The sequence below is a fragment of the Bubalus kerabau genome, chromosome 4 (assembly GCF_029407905.1).
Source record: "Bubalus kerabau isolate K-KA32 ecotype Philippines breed swamp buffalo chromosome 4, PCC_UOA_SB_1v2, whole genome shotgun sequence".
In the NCBI taxonomy this organism is placed as follows: domain Eukaryota; kingdom Metazoa; phylum Chordata; class Mammalia; order Artiodactyla; family Bovidae; genus Bubalus; species Bubalus kerabau.
The window spans coordinates 73291399-73305798 of record NC_073627.1 but is presented as its reverse complement, the minus strand read 5'-3'; positions in this window follow the sequence as shown (position 1 = coordinate 73305798).

Genomic DNA, 14400 nt, shown 5'->3' with positions numbered 1-14400 from the left:
ACTCAGTCATGTCTGACTCTTAGCGATCCCATGGACTGTAGCCCGCCAGGCTCCTCTGTCCATGGGATTCTTCAGGCAAGAATACTGGAGTGGGTTGCCATGCCCTCCTCCAGGGGAACTTCCTGACCCAGGGATTGATTAAATAGGGATCAAAAAACAAACTCTCAGCTGCATATAAATGCTACATTTTTCAGAGTAGAAGGTGCTGGCTTTCATCAGATTCTCAAAGGGTCCCTCTCCAACACAAAGGGTAAAGAACCATGATGTGAGGGATCCTCGTGTATACTTTTGGAGGAAAATACAGACAACTCACGTTAGGGGGCACATCTGAGGGGCTAGGCTGGCCATCTCCCCCGACCCCCCGCCACTCTGCCCCGGGTACCAGGCCACAGCCGGACAGTCGTCCACAGCCCCAGCTGTGGTTGGCCAGGACAAAGCACGGTAAGTCGTGTGCCCGTGCCTGGCACAGTTCCCAGGCCCCACTTAGCTTATCAGCCTCTCTGCCCTTGCCTTGAGACTCAGACCTTGTGAGCTGATAGCATCCTCTCCTCCTGCCAGAGTCAACATTGCCTATGAAGCTGGTGGTGCTCCCAGAGAGGGGGCTGGATGCTGTCTTGTCGCCGAGGTGCCGGGTGTGTTTGGCCTCATCTCAACAGGCCCCTTTGGCTTCTCTCCTCATCGCCCTGCTCCCGAGGTTCTGTAGTGCTTATATGGGTCAATGGATCCAAGGGTGACAATTCTTCCCTGTCTAGGGTCCCCTGGGGGGTCTGTTGTCAAGATCCACCGTTTTCAAATCTCGGCCCCTTGGACGTTTTGTCTCACTGGTGGGAGCCCTGGTAGAGCCTGTGCTTGCAGACACCACAGCCGTGTGCAGGGGAGCAGCATCCCGGGGCAGGCAGCTCTGAACCTGTGTTTAGCAAATGTCCCCAGCTGGTGATGGGACATAGTGGAGAGGAGATGGTGATCAGTCGAGTATCTGCGGGCTCAGGAATTCTATGTGCTGTCAAAGCAGCCAAGGCCTCCAACTCTGTGCCAGCATCGTGTCGTACAATAGCGATTTGCTAAGATGCCATGCCAGCGTTCCTGCTGTGTAACCCTGGAAGAAAGAAGCAAGTTCTGCACGTGGTTAAGACTCAGAAGGCATCTGCCAAGAAGTATGGACTGTGCATTGGGGAAATCAGGTCAGGCTGCCTGAGCCAGTTATTACAGGAGTAGTTTATGGCAAAAATCATAGCTAAGGAACTTAGAAACATGAAAAGCCCTGACTTCTCATTCTTTGTGCAATTAATTTCACAAGCGGGAAGGAGGGAAGCTATGCTGGTTGTTGTTGGGAAATGAGAACAAATAAGCAGGTCAGAAAGGGTGGCACCAGTATTGGGGGTGGATACGACCCAGCAACCTCGGGTCAGATCGAACAGAGAGTGGGGGTTACCAGTTCCTCACCTCTGATCAGAGAGCAACCTGAACCCTGAACTAGTCTGCGAGTATGCCTGTGAACAAAAACACCCGAGCAGGGCAACAGTAGAAAGTGTGGGAAAGGCGCATCCTGGAAGGGCAGGCTGAAAGTCTCCCCCCAGGGCTTTTCACCGGGTGCTGGTTCATAGACGGCCGTCTTCTCGCTGTGTCCTCATGCGGTGGAGGCAAGGGGTCCCTTGGGGGGGGTCTCTTTTGTAAGGACACTAATTCCCCTCTATGATGGCTCATCCTCTTAACCTAATCACCTCCCAGAGGCCCCATCTCCTCATCCCATCACAACCTGGGTTAGGATTCAACATGAATTTTGGGGAGACACAAACATTCAGTCCTTCCAGTTTAGCTGATGCACCCTTAAACCAGGGAGACCCCAGTGACTCCCTGGGTTACATGTATGCTTGATTCTGCCTGTTCTCCTGTCTTGCTACTCAAAGTGAGGTCCACCGGCTGCAGCACCATCCCTGGGAGCTTGTTAGAAATGCAGACTCTGAGGTCACAGACCTGTGAGTCAGAATTAACAGGAACCCAGGCAACTCTCAGGCACACGGACATTTTGGAGAAATGCTGGTAAGCTTGACCGCAGAAAAGGTGTGGCCAAGGGAGACACACAGTTGTGATTGCAAATCCTGACTCCACCCTCCCACCCAGCTGACCCACTGCAGATTACTCACCTCCTCTGAGCCTCAGTGTCCTCGCCTGCAAAATGTGGACAATCAGAGCGCCCAGTTTGTAGGACTGGAAGACGAATTGCATAGGCTGGTGTATGAGAAGATCCTGGTGTGTAGTGGGTGATTGGTGGATAAGAATTATTTTTCTGGAGCTTTCCTCCTGGCAGATTCTTTAGGTATGGAGCTGAGAAAGCAGTGTATTTCTTCAAATGGGTGAATTACTCCCAGAAGAATTGATGCTTTTGAACTGAGGTGTTGGAGAAGACTCTTGAGAGTCCCTTGGATGGCAAGGAGATCAAACCAGTCAATCCTAAAGGAAATCAACCCTGAATATTCACTGGAAGGACTGTTGCTGAAGCTGAAGCTCCAATACTTTGGCCACCTGATGCGAAGAGCCTACTTATTGGAAAAGACCCTGATGCTGGGAAAGATTGGGGGCAGGAGGAGAAGGGGGTGACAGAGGATGAGATGGTTGGATGGCATCACTGACTCAACAGACATGAGTTTGCACAAACTCAGGGAGATAGTGAAGGACAAGGAAGGCTGGTGTGCTGCAGTCTATGGGGTCCAAAGATTTGGACGTGACTGAGCGACTAAACAGCAACACTGGTGCAAGACATTGCTTTGGATCGTTTACAGAACCTCTCACCTGGGACTGTGCCCAGCGAGCGCCCTCGCGCACTGGGATGAGGTTGACCAGTGTCGGGAGGGCGCTCCCTGCGGTGGGGAAGGAGATCCACCCCCTCCGACTGCCTGTGACCACGTGGCCAGCGGTGGTCCAGCCCCTCAGAAACCCAGTGGCTGATCAGATCTGTCCAGGCGCAGCCTGACACCCACGGCAGCTCAGCTCCGCGTCTCACAGACGCGGGAGAGAGAAGCGGAGGGGTAGGTTCACATCAGCCATTTTAGGAGCTTGGCTGGAAAGGGCGAGAGATCTGTGATAGTTGAGAATCAAAGGATTTTTAAGACAGATGAGAACTAAAATGTTATGGGGGTAGGGGTAACTAAACTAGCATTTATTCAGCACCTGATATTGTTTCTATAGCTTTACTTTTTATTTATTTTTTTTTTATTAATTCTTTTTTTAAAAATATAAATTTATTTTAATTGGAAGCTAATTACTTTACAATATTTTATTGGTTTTTGCCATACATTGATGTGAATCTGCCACAGGTGTACATGTGTTCCCCATCCTGAACCCCCTCCCACCTCTCTCCCCATCCCATCCCTCTGGGTCATCCCAGTCCACCAGCCCCATGCATCCTGTATCATGCATCGAACCTGGACTGGCGATTTGTTTCACATATGATAATATACATGTTTCAATGCCATTCTCCCAAACCATCCCACCCTCGCCCTCTCCCACAGAGTCCAAAAGACTGTTCTATACATCAGTGTCTCCTTTGCTGTCTCGCATACAGGCTTATCGCTGCTGCAGCTGCTGCTAAGTCGCTTCAGTCGTGTCCAACTCTGTGCGACCCCATAGACGGCAGCCCACCAGGATCCCCCATCCCTGGGATTCTCCAGGCAAGAACACTGGAGTGGGTTGCCATTTCCTTCTCCAGTGCATAAAAGTGAAAAGTGAAAGTGAAGTCGCTCAGTCGTGTCCAACTCTTCGATACCCCATGGACTGCAGCCCACCAGACTCCTCCGTCCATGGGATTTTCCAGGCAAGAGTACTGGAGTGGAATGCCATCGCCTTCTCCGGGGTTATCGTTACCATCTTTCTAAATTCCATATATATGCGTTAGTATACTGTATTGGTGTTTTTCTTTGGCTTGCTTCACTCTGTATAATAGGGGAAACTGTACGGTAGAACATATCTATAGGAAAGTGCATACAATTCAAAGTCCAGTTTAAGAAATACTTATAAAGCAAAGTCCTGTGTGGCCACCAACCAGCTCAAGAGGCAGAACCATGCCGGCGCCTGAAGCCAGTGTGAACCATGGCCTCCCAGTAGGAGACCGTGCATGTCCATGGTACTTTTTTAGTGTCCCTGTTTTAGGCAGGAGGTTCAGGTAGGTTAACTACTTCCCCAGGGTCACACAGATCATAAGCAGTAGAGCCAGAATTCAAACCCATGCGTGTCTGACTGCAGAATGGGACTAAGGAGCAGGGCTCCTGCATGGGAATGGGGCAGGACAGGGGCCCAGGCCAATGTGAGGTGGGCAGGGCAAGGCATGGACCCAGAGCCAGAGCTCCCTGAGCAGGGGAGCATATAGGAGAGGTGAAGGGGGAGCCCACCCCACAGGCGTCTGTCCTCAGGTCCCCCGACTGTGCCTAGCATCCTTGCGTCTTCCTAAAACACAGAGAGCTTGGCAAGCAGGTCTGGCCCAGCCAGATCACCAATGAAAGAGCGTCCATGGGAGTGACAGAAAGCCCAGAGGAAGGATGGACCTTCCCCCCAGAGGGAAGGGTCCCAGGGGCTTCAGGGCCCCCTGCTCTCAAGGGAGCTGGGCTGTTTCCAGAGGAAAATGCTCTGCTGGTTTGTCTGAGGTTCATGCTGGGTTTCAGGTGAGATAAGACAGATAACAAGGCACTGATCAATGGCAGGTCAAGGTAAACCCCACTAGAAAGAGTTAGCATTCATAGGCGGCCACGTGGCCATTATGCAACCTTCAAATCTGATTTCTGCTTTTCCATAAGCACCTGGGAATTTCCGAGACTTGTTTATATAAAATTAGAACCTCTTATAAGACATGTGACAAATGTCACACCCACCTTTGCCTTCCATCTGCCCACTTCCCACCCAAGCCCTGCAAGGTAAAGTTTATTTTTAGTTTCTTATGCACCTTTTCAGAGCTTTGAAAATGCATATCCATGCAAATAAAATACTGGAGTCTTATCCCCTCCTCCCTCCATTTAACATGAGTAACCAATTATATACTGGTTTCACCTTGCTTTTTCCCCCCTATTTGGCAAAATACACATAACATGAAATTTGCCATCTTGACCATGTTTATGTGTACAGTTCATTGGCATTAGGTACATTCCCAATGTTGTGCAACTATCAGCATCATTCACTGCCCAGCTTTTTTCATCTTGCAAAACTGAAACTAAACTATAACCCCATTCCCCGCTCCTCCTGCCCCTGGTGACCTCCGTTCTACTTTCTGTCTGTATGCATTTGACTCCTCCAGGTACCCCATGGAAGTGGAATCACACAGTATTCGTCCCTTTGTGACTGGCTTATTTTGCTTAGTATACTTAGTCTTCAGGGTTCATCCATATTGTAGCATGTGCTAGAATTTCCATCCGTTTAAAAGGCTGAATAGTATTCCGTTGCATGAGAGACCACATTTTGATTATCTGTTCCTCCATCAATGGACACCTGGCTTACTTCACATGGTAGCTCTTATAAATAATGCTGAGTATACAAACATCTGTTTGAGTCCCTGCTTTAAATTTTTAGTTAAACACCCAGAAGTGCAATTGCTGGACCATCTGGCAGTTCTATTTTCAAATTTTTGAGGAACCTCCATACTGTCTTTCACAGCAGTTGTAACTGCTGTTAGATAGAATGTAACATACTATGTTACATTCCCACTAGCAATGCATGTGGAGAAGGCGATGGCACCCCTCTCCAGTACTCTTGCCTGGAAAATCCCATGGACGGAAGAGCCTGGTGGGCTGCAGTCTATGGGGTTGCTCAGAGTGGGACATGACTGAGCGACTTCACTTTCACTTTTCACTTTCATGCACTGGAGAAGGAAATGGCAACCCACTCCAGTGTTCCTGCCTGGACAATCCCAAGGACGGGGGAGCCTGGTGGGCTGCCGTCTATGGGGTCGCACAGAGTCGGACATGACTGACATGACTTAGCAGCAGCAGCAGCAGCAGCATCCTCATATGTATGAGGTGTTGGTTCACTGCAGTTTTGATTTACATTTTTCTAATATTTAGTGATGTTGAGCATCTTTCTGTGTGCTTATTGACCATTTGTATATCTTCTTGCAGAGAAGTTTAAGCCCTATGCTCATTTTTAAAAAGGGTTGTTGTGGGTTTTGTTATTGAGTTTTAGGAGCTCTTTAAATATTCTGGATATTAATCTCTTATCAGATATGTAAATTTAAAATATTTTCTCCCATTCTCCTAGTCTCTTTCATCTGTTGATCATGTCCTCGGACTACAAAAGTCTTTACTTCTGATGAACTTTATCTTTTTTTGTTTGGTCATCTGTGCTTTTGGTGTTGTAGCCAAGAAATCATTGCCAAGTGGAAAGTCATGAACTTTAAAAAAAATCAAAACTAATACAAAAAGTCCATGTGAAAAAGTGATCAAAACCTGACCAAGATGGATATTGTGTGACTTAATCTTCTTCACCTCACTGTGATCTCAGCCTTGTTCAATCCTGTCTTCACTGAAAATGTTGTTATTTTCTTCATATAGAGCTTGGAGGCATTGATTTTGACCTTTAAAAATATTGCGTTTAAAATACCAGTTGTCTTGATTACTGAGGTTCCTGACACCCCTAACATTTTGTGCCTGAGCTGAGTTCCTCCCTCCCCTCACCCTAACACAGCCCTGATCCAGACACAGAAGCTCTCTAGTCATCTTCATGTGGGGCCAGCTCTCCTTTAAGGCTGGACACCCACCTCCACAGAGAAGCCCTCTGCTCTGCCGGCAGTCAGTGGACAAGTGTTCACTGCACTAACTCATCCTGATCTCCACCAGGGGTGTGTTGGCCTGTGTTTAACAGCTGACTCTTGGCAGAGCAGGGATAGGCAGTGTGAGCAGTTTTCCATGACACAGTTTCTTCCATATGAAAGTTCAAGCCACAAACAAAAAGATGTTGCTGAAATCAGAGCTGGGAAGAGCTGGCAATGGGCAGATTCAAGCCATAGGAGGTATTGAAGGGAAAACCCATGGCCAGTGGGAGAGGGAGCAGTGCCTCTCCAAAGATGTTGTCACTGGGCTTTGAAATTGCAACACATCAGCCAAGGGTTAACTGGGATAGCAAAGGAGATTTCATGCAGGAACTCGGTTCCCCAGGGGATGGAGAGGTTCTGAATCACCCAGGGACCATGTAAGTCCAGGAACAGAGGGAAGGCCCTCCATCCCTGGGCTGAGAGAGAGGAGGAGGCGATGGTAGGTACCAGAGCCAGGGGCTTGCGTGCAGTGCTGGAACTGCAGACGAGATGGAGATGCTGTTGGACATGCTGCCAGAGGGAGGGATGAGAGAAACAGCCTGGTTTCTCTTCTCCTCCTGAATTTCCATCCCCACCAGCACCTCCCATTGGGCTGAACACAGCTGACAGCCGAGAAGGGGGTTTGCAGGCTTCAGGTTGCCCCTTCGAAACACAGCAGAGCAGGGAAAGCGTGAGGAACAGGTCTGAGGGCATCCAGGCCCAGAACGGGCACATCCAGGTGATGGGTATCTAGTGCTGGTCCATTCCCATAGTGCCCATTGCAAGAGTCAAGGGTATAGATGGTCTGGCTCTGTGATTCTGAGTATTGAGTGGTAATTAGATTACCTAAAGAGGGAAAGGAGTGTGAGGCTTAAACAGCTGAGGACTTTATATTTAAATGTGAAACTTAGATAATTCCTGTAGAGCAGGAAACTGAAATGGGAGTGATTAAATATTTGGGAAAAAAATTTTAAATTAGAAACTTGGCTTGCTGCTCCTGCTGCTGCTAAGTCGCTTCAGTCGTGTCTGACTCTGTGCGACCCCATAGACGGCAGCCCACCAGGCTCCTCCGTCCCTGGGATTCTCCAGGCAAGAACACTGGAGTGGGTTGCCATTTCCTTCTCCAATGCATGAAAGTGAAAAGTGAAAGTGAAGTCACTCAGTCATGTCCGACTCTTAGCGACCCCATGGACTGCAGCCCACCAGGCGCCCCCATCCATGGGATTTTCCAGGCAAGAGTACTGGAGACTTGGCTTAAGTATCAATAAATAATATTCTAGCAGACAAATTAGAGACTTGATTCAAGTAAATAATATTCTGCTGCTGCTAAGTCGCTTCAGTCGTGTCCGACTCTGTGCGACCCCATAGACAGTAGCCCACCAGGCTCCCCCATCCCTGGGATTCTCCAGGCAAGAACACTGGAGTGGGTTGCCATTTCCTTCTCCAGTGCATGAAAGTGAAAAGTGAAAGTGAAGTCACTCAGTCGTGTCCGACTCTTAGCGACCCCATGGACTGTAGCTCACCAGACTTCTCCATCCTAACATATCTCAAAACTTTGTTTTGTTTTATAAGAAAGAAATATTTCAGTTATTAAAGCTGAAAAATTATTTTGATGAATGATAAAGTTGTTACACTTACAAACATTAAGAAAGAGAAGCAGAAGATAATGTGAAAAGATGAGATAATGAAAAATATAAAAGTGAAAGTCCGTCAGTCTGACTCTCTGCAACCCCATGACTGAATTCTCCAGGCCAGAATACTGGAGTGGGTAGCTGTTCCCTTCTCCAGGGGATTTTCCCAACCCAGGGATCAAACCTAGATCTCCCTCATTGCAGGTGGATTCTTTACCAGCTAAGCCACCAGGAAAGCCCAAGAATATTGGCATGGGTAGCCTATCTCTTCTCCAGCAGATCTTCCTGACCCAGGAGTTGAATCTGGGTCTCCTACATTGTAGGAGGATTCTTTACCAGCTGAGCTACTAGGGAAGTCCAATGAAGATATAGGTCATATATAAATACGTATAGAGAAAAAAATAAAGAATATTTAAAGTAATGAAACATCAATTGTAAGAGAAAATTATTCATTTTTTAAATAAATTATATATAAATGCACATTTGATGACAAAAGTAAAAACCATCTTGGATGTTCCTTCCATATGGCTGATTGATAGTCATGAAACTTCATGGGCTGCAGGTGAACATAAGTTGATAAAATTAAACCAATTATTTAATAGGACATTTCAATAAACATTTTTATGACTTAGTTGGTAACAGAAATATTGAATAAATAGAAGTATCAAGCAGTACTATAATGGCTAAGAAATTCTTTAGTGAAATTCCTTAGTTCAGTAGAAGATTCAGCATGCGAAATGAAACCATTGATACTGAGACGTTTACTTAAGAGGAAAGTCACCTACCAAATATCATGGTTGAGAGTTTGATATGATTCTGTAAGTCAAATTATGGGTTCAGACAATTACAGTTTCATATAACAGGTAACAGCTTGCCAGCCAAAAGAAAAAAGGCAAAAACTTTAAAAGACCAATACTTGAAACTGCTAAAATGATTTATTGATTTATTTTCTCAGTGATTTTATATTCCTTGATATGTCATTGTAACAGCTCTATTAGTTTATTTTGATATTAGATAGACTACATTTTGCTGATTTGATTTGCATTTGATTTACATGACCATTCCTGCTGCTAAATAATATTTTCAGATCACATGGGGAACTCATTTATAGAGGAGAGGCTGCAGCTGAATTTCAATTGGTAAGTTGGGAGGGGGCTTCAGCCTATAAATATGAGCATAAACCTTGCCCATAAATATGAACAGGGACACGTGAAAGAGCCTGTGTGATGTGTGTGCTCAGTTGCGTCCGACTCTTTGTGACCCCGTGGACTGTAGCCCACCAGGCTCCTCTGTCCATGGAATTCTCCAGGCAGGAATACTGGAGTGAGTGCCATTTCTTCCTCCAGGGAATCATCCCAACCTAGGGATCAAACCTGCATCTCCTGCATTGGCAGGCAGATTCTTTACCACTAAGCCATCTGGGAAGCTAAAAGAGTTGATACAGAGTCTCATTTGGACAACCAAATGTGGGCAGGGAAATCTTACTCAGTGTCATTCATTCTACAAATGAGTATGCCAAAACTTTAAAAAAGATTGAGATGCACAAAACCGAGGTGTCCTTCATGAGAATGCTTCTCATCATGGAAAAGAAGAATAACCGTCTTTGCTTTCTTTCCCCTGCCCTCAAAAAGCAGGACATGTGTAAATAAAAGGTATGTATCACAGAAGTGCCCCAACCTACACCACCTCCTTCCCAGAGAAATGTTTATAATTGGAGGTATTTATGATGATTTATAAAAGAGTTGTTTTAAAACTTGTGAAAAAAGGCAAAAAAGACCTGCGTTTTCTTGACTTATCAGATTTTATAATTATGCTAAAAAGCATGTCAAAACTCTAACATTACCAGTTCTCAAGCAGGCGAGGGCTGTCAGGTTGGAGGCTGACAGCCTTATTAAAAACGGTGCTGTGTGTTGTGGATCCCGCAAGCCGGCTCTGATTTAAATGGCTCTTTCCTACTCTGAGCATCAGCGCCCTTGTACTAGTCAGGTTCTTTCTCCATTTGACTTTGGAAAATGCCATTATACTTCTTGGAAAACAAGACAGTCCAGACATGGTGCCCTACCTTGTGCCCATTCGGTAAGTCACTAGGAGCTGATGGGATGTCGGTAGGAAGTTAACAGCTGCTGTGAGGACCACACACAGCAGAAAACAGTCCTGAGCTGAACAGGGTTTAACACTGGCTTTTAAGTTCCTGGAAGGCCAGGACTGTGTCTTAATCCTTTCTGAATGCCACGGTCCTAACAATGCCTCCCCACCGCAGAGTATTTGTTGAAACGAAATACTCATAAATAAAGCATGGTTAAATACAACAGTTGGTGTTATACTCATTCTATCGTTTGAAAAACACGTGTGGACTGCTCTGAGCAAGAACATGAATGTTACAGTCTAGTTCTACTTCTTAGATCTGTTCCTGTTGTTATTGATATGTCATTACTCACAGTGATTTCAAGTGATTTCAATTAATTAACATAGTAACTGAGTTACATTTCCTAGGGCATAAGAGGTGAGCGAATTCAGAAAACAAAATTGCTTGGCACTTGAACTTGAATCCCAGGTCTATCATCTTCTATGCGGTCCTAAAAAAAATAAATCACTGATTTCTGAGCCTCAGTCTTTTCTGTAGTGATGAAGACAACAATAATACCTAAGTCAAGAGTGAATGGGAGTACTGTGAAGACGTCTGGTCACAGACCATAAAATCCCGTGTGGATATGAAAGGCTCTCTGCAAAGATTGTAACCCTGTGTAAGCACGGCCGGCAGTCGATTCAGAGAACTAACCAATTGAACCTCCTGGGGGCAGCATATGACTTTGCTCCACATCATGAACATTTGGTGTTCCTAGTCTTTTTTAGTATTTCTCACGGGTGTGAAGTGGTACGCATGCGTGCTACGTTGTTTCAGTCGTGTCCGACTCTTTGCGACCCTGTGGTTTGTAGCCTGCCCGGCTCCTCTGTCCACAGGGATTCTCCAGGCAAGAATGCTGGAGTGGGTTGCCATGCCCTCCTCCAGGGGATCTTCACAAGCCAGGGATGGAACCCATGTCTCTTGCTTTGGCAGGCAGGTTCTTTACCACTAGCGCCCCCTGGGAAGCCTGGGAAGTGGCGCACCATTGTGGTTTTAGTTTTCATTTCCCTGATGACAGGTGGTGTTGAGCATCTTTTCACGTGCTTACTGGCCACTTGTTTTCCTGTAAAGGGTGTGTTTGAATTTTTTTGCACATTAAAAAAATTTAAGTTGTCTTTTTATTACTGAGTTCTAAGAAGCTTTTTAAAAATTTTCTGGCTACAAGTTCTTTGTCAGACATATATATTGAGAATATTTTCTCCCAGTCTGTGGTTTATTTTTCCATAAGCAATCTCTTCTCAAAGATCAGAAGTTTTACATTTTGATAAAGCCCAATTTGTTAAAAATTTTTTGGTTTGGGGTTTTTTTTTTTTTTTTTGCGTTTTTATATAAAAAGATCTTTGCTTATCCCAAGGTCATACAGAATTCTAAAATTTACACAAAACATGAATCTCTGTTGAGATGGCATGAATAAAACCAAAGAGCCATATAAACCTTCAGCTTCTAGTCACCTTGCTTTCCTAGAATTGGCATATTGCCTGGCACATAGTAAATACCAAAAGGTATTGGTAGAATTTAATTTAATTGTGACAGTGTATTCCAACTAGAGATTTCCATTTTTGAGGGATGGAGATAGCATTTGAACTTTGAACTTTCCACCAAATATGTAAAGTGATGACAATCATAAATGGAAATATCAAGGTGTAAAGTCTTGACGATGCTACAGTCTTTGGAAATCAAACCACGTATTAGTAGATTCCTCTGTTTCTCCAGCAGGGGGCATTTTAGGATTTCCTTAACTCAATAAGTGTTAGTCTCTCTCTGTCCTGTTTGACTCTTTGCGACTCCATGGACTGTAGCCCATCAGGCTCCTCTGTCCATGGGATTCTCCAGGCAAGAACACCGGAGTGGGTTGCCATTCCCTTCTCCAGGGGATCTTTCCAACCCAGGGATCAAACCTGGGTCTCCCACATTACAGGCGGATTCTTCACCATCTGAACCACCAAACTCCATGTTAAAAATCTGAAAAAAAATTAAAAATTATTTACAGTACTGGGGGAAGAACTTCTCAGATTTGTCTTCTCAGACCTCCTTCTCTGTGTGGGTCCAGAGGCAAGGTTCTTCGGGGAAGAGAGGGTGCTGGGAAGAGCCAAGATGAGGAGCTAGGAGGCCTTGGTGCAATCCCAGTTCTGCATCCCCCAGACGGTGATAGTGGTCCGCCACTCCAGCTCTTGGACCTGCTTCTTTGAAGGACAGGAGGAAAAAAAGTCGTACTCAGATTTATAACGCCGCCTGACTCTGACAGCCTGTGGTGTGCCCCACCTGCAGCTTGGGGTTGATATAAAGCCATGCTCTTCTGACGTTCTGTGATTGAATTCCAGCCCCATTTCACCAGGGCAAGTCTCTCCTCTGTCCCTCCTTCCCTAAGACGCATCGCTCCCCACGCCTGCTTCTCGCTCCCTGCTTTGTCCCTGGAAGTGGGGCTGTCACCTCCTCCTGCGTCCCAGCCCCGGGGGGCATGTCTCACTGCACATCTGTGTTCCTACGAAGGAGCCAGGCATTCAGCCTTAGAGGTCCTTTTGAAGCTGTAGAGGCGTCAAGGTCATTTCTTCAGGAGGCTTCTTGTGTGGGTGCGGTTTGCCCACCCCTCCCAGGCGGCCAACAGCACAGAGACCTGGCTCTCCTCCCCCAGGGGGATGGTGAGTGAGTCCCTCTGATCCACTTTTCTGAAAGGGACCACTCAGGAAGACTCTGTGTCTCCTCTGCTAGAAACAGAAGTGGCTGAAAATATTTAACAGAAACCTGCTTTCAGAGCATCCCTTTTCACTTCCCGGGCACCATGCTACATCTTTAGGATGGTACATTCAGTCTTTCCTTACAGAGAGGTGTAGACAGCTGCGGTCAGAGGCTACTATGGTTGGGAGTGGGGGATATAGGGAACGACATTTTGTGTGTGGACAGTGTCAAAATTAAGACGTAGAACACGCAGTTGGTATCTGCAGAGAACTGAAGAATTGATAGGGGTGGGAAACACACATCTTCTGTTGGTGGCGGGGGGCGGGGTTTGTGTGAGTAAAAACCCAATGGTGTCGGCAGGCAGAGAGGCAGACAGAAGACCTCTTGAGAATCACCCACTCAGGTACTGCCAGAAGCCCAAAAGTTTGCCTGCTGAAATCCAGAGCAGCTCTGGGAATCACGTTTTTAAAACAGCCTGACTCCTCCAATGGTTCTGTAAGCCCGGACGCCCCGGGTCAAGTCCTCCCCAGCTTGGGATGCTGGGACAATTCCACTCCCCACCCACCCTGACTGGGGCAACGGGGTAAGAGAGGGAGAGCTCTTGTTCTGCCTCAGTCTTGTTCCACCAGATGGGGCACCCTGACCAGATGAGGCTCGAGGAGCAGTGGGTGGTGCCTGGGTCCCCCTTGGGAGGGAGTTTCCTTGAGGGAGGCAGAGTCCCTTGGGTTCTTTCTCAGGCTTCAGTTGTCCACATGTCGGGAGGAAGGGGCTGGAAGAAGCATGACTGAGGGGCTCCCTGTCTGATAAAATGGTCTAGGTAATAAACACACTCCAGTCTTGCAGAGCTGAACCATGCCTTGCTGGATCACTTCCCAGGGAATTTCCACCCACTATAGGCGCCTGTCCCTGCCGGTTGGGAAACATCCCCAATGGACTTATCTCTTTGCCGTGAGTGTGGCTGACTACTGTCCAGAGCGCTCCAACGTTTGAGGTTTCTCTTCCTGAATCAACTTCCCTCGGAGACCGCCTAGCTGTCTCCACCAATGTTTGCTTTGAGCCTGTGAACAGGGTATTTAAAAATAACCTCGTCTGAAAACTTCCATGTGTCTGAGTGGTTCCCATCAGATTCCCATCAGATAGGTCCCTGGTTGTACTTGGCCTGTGTGTCCTGGGGGGGCCGCCACTGCTGTGCTCCCCCA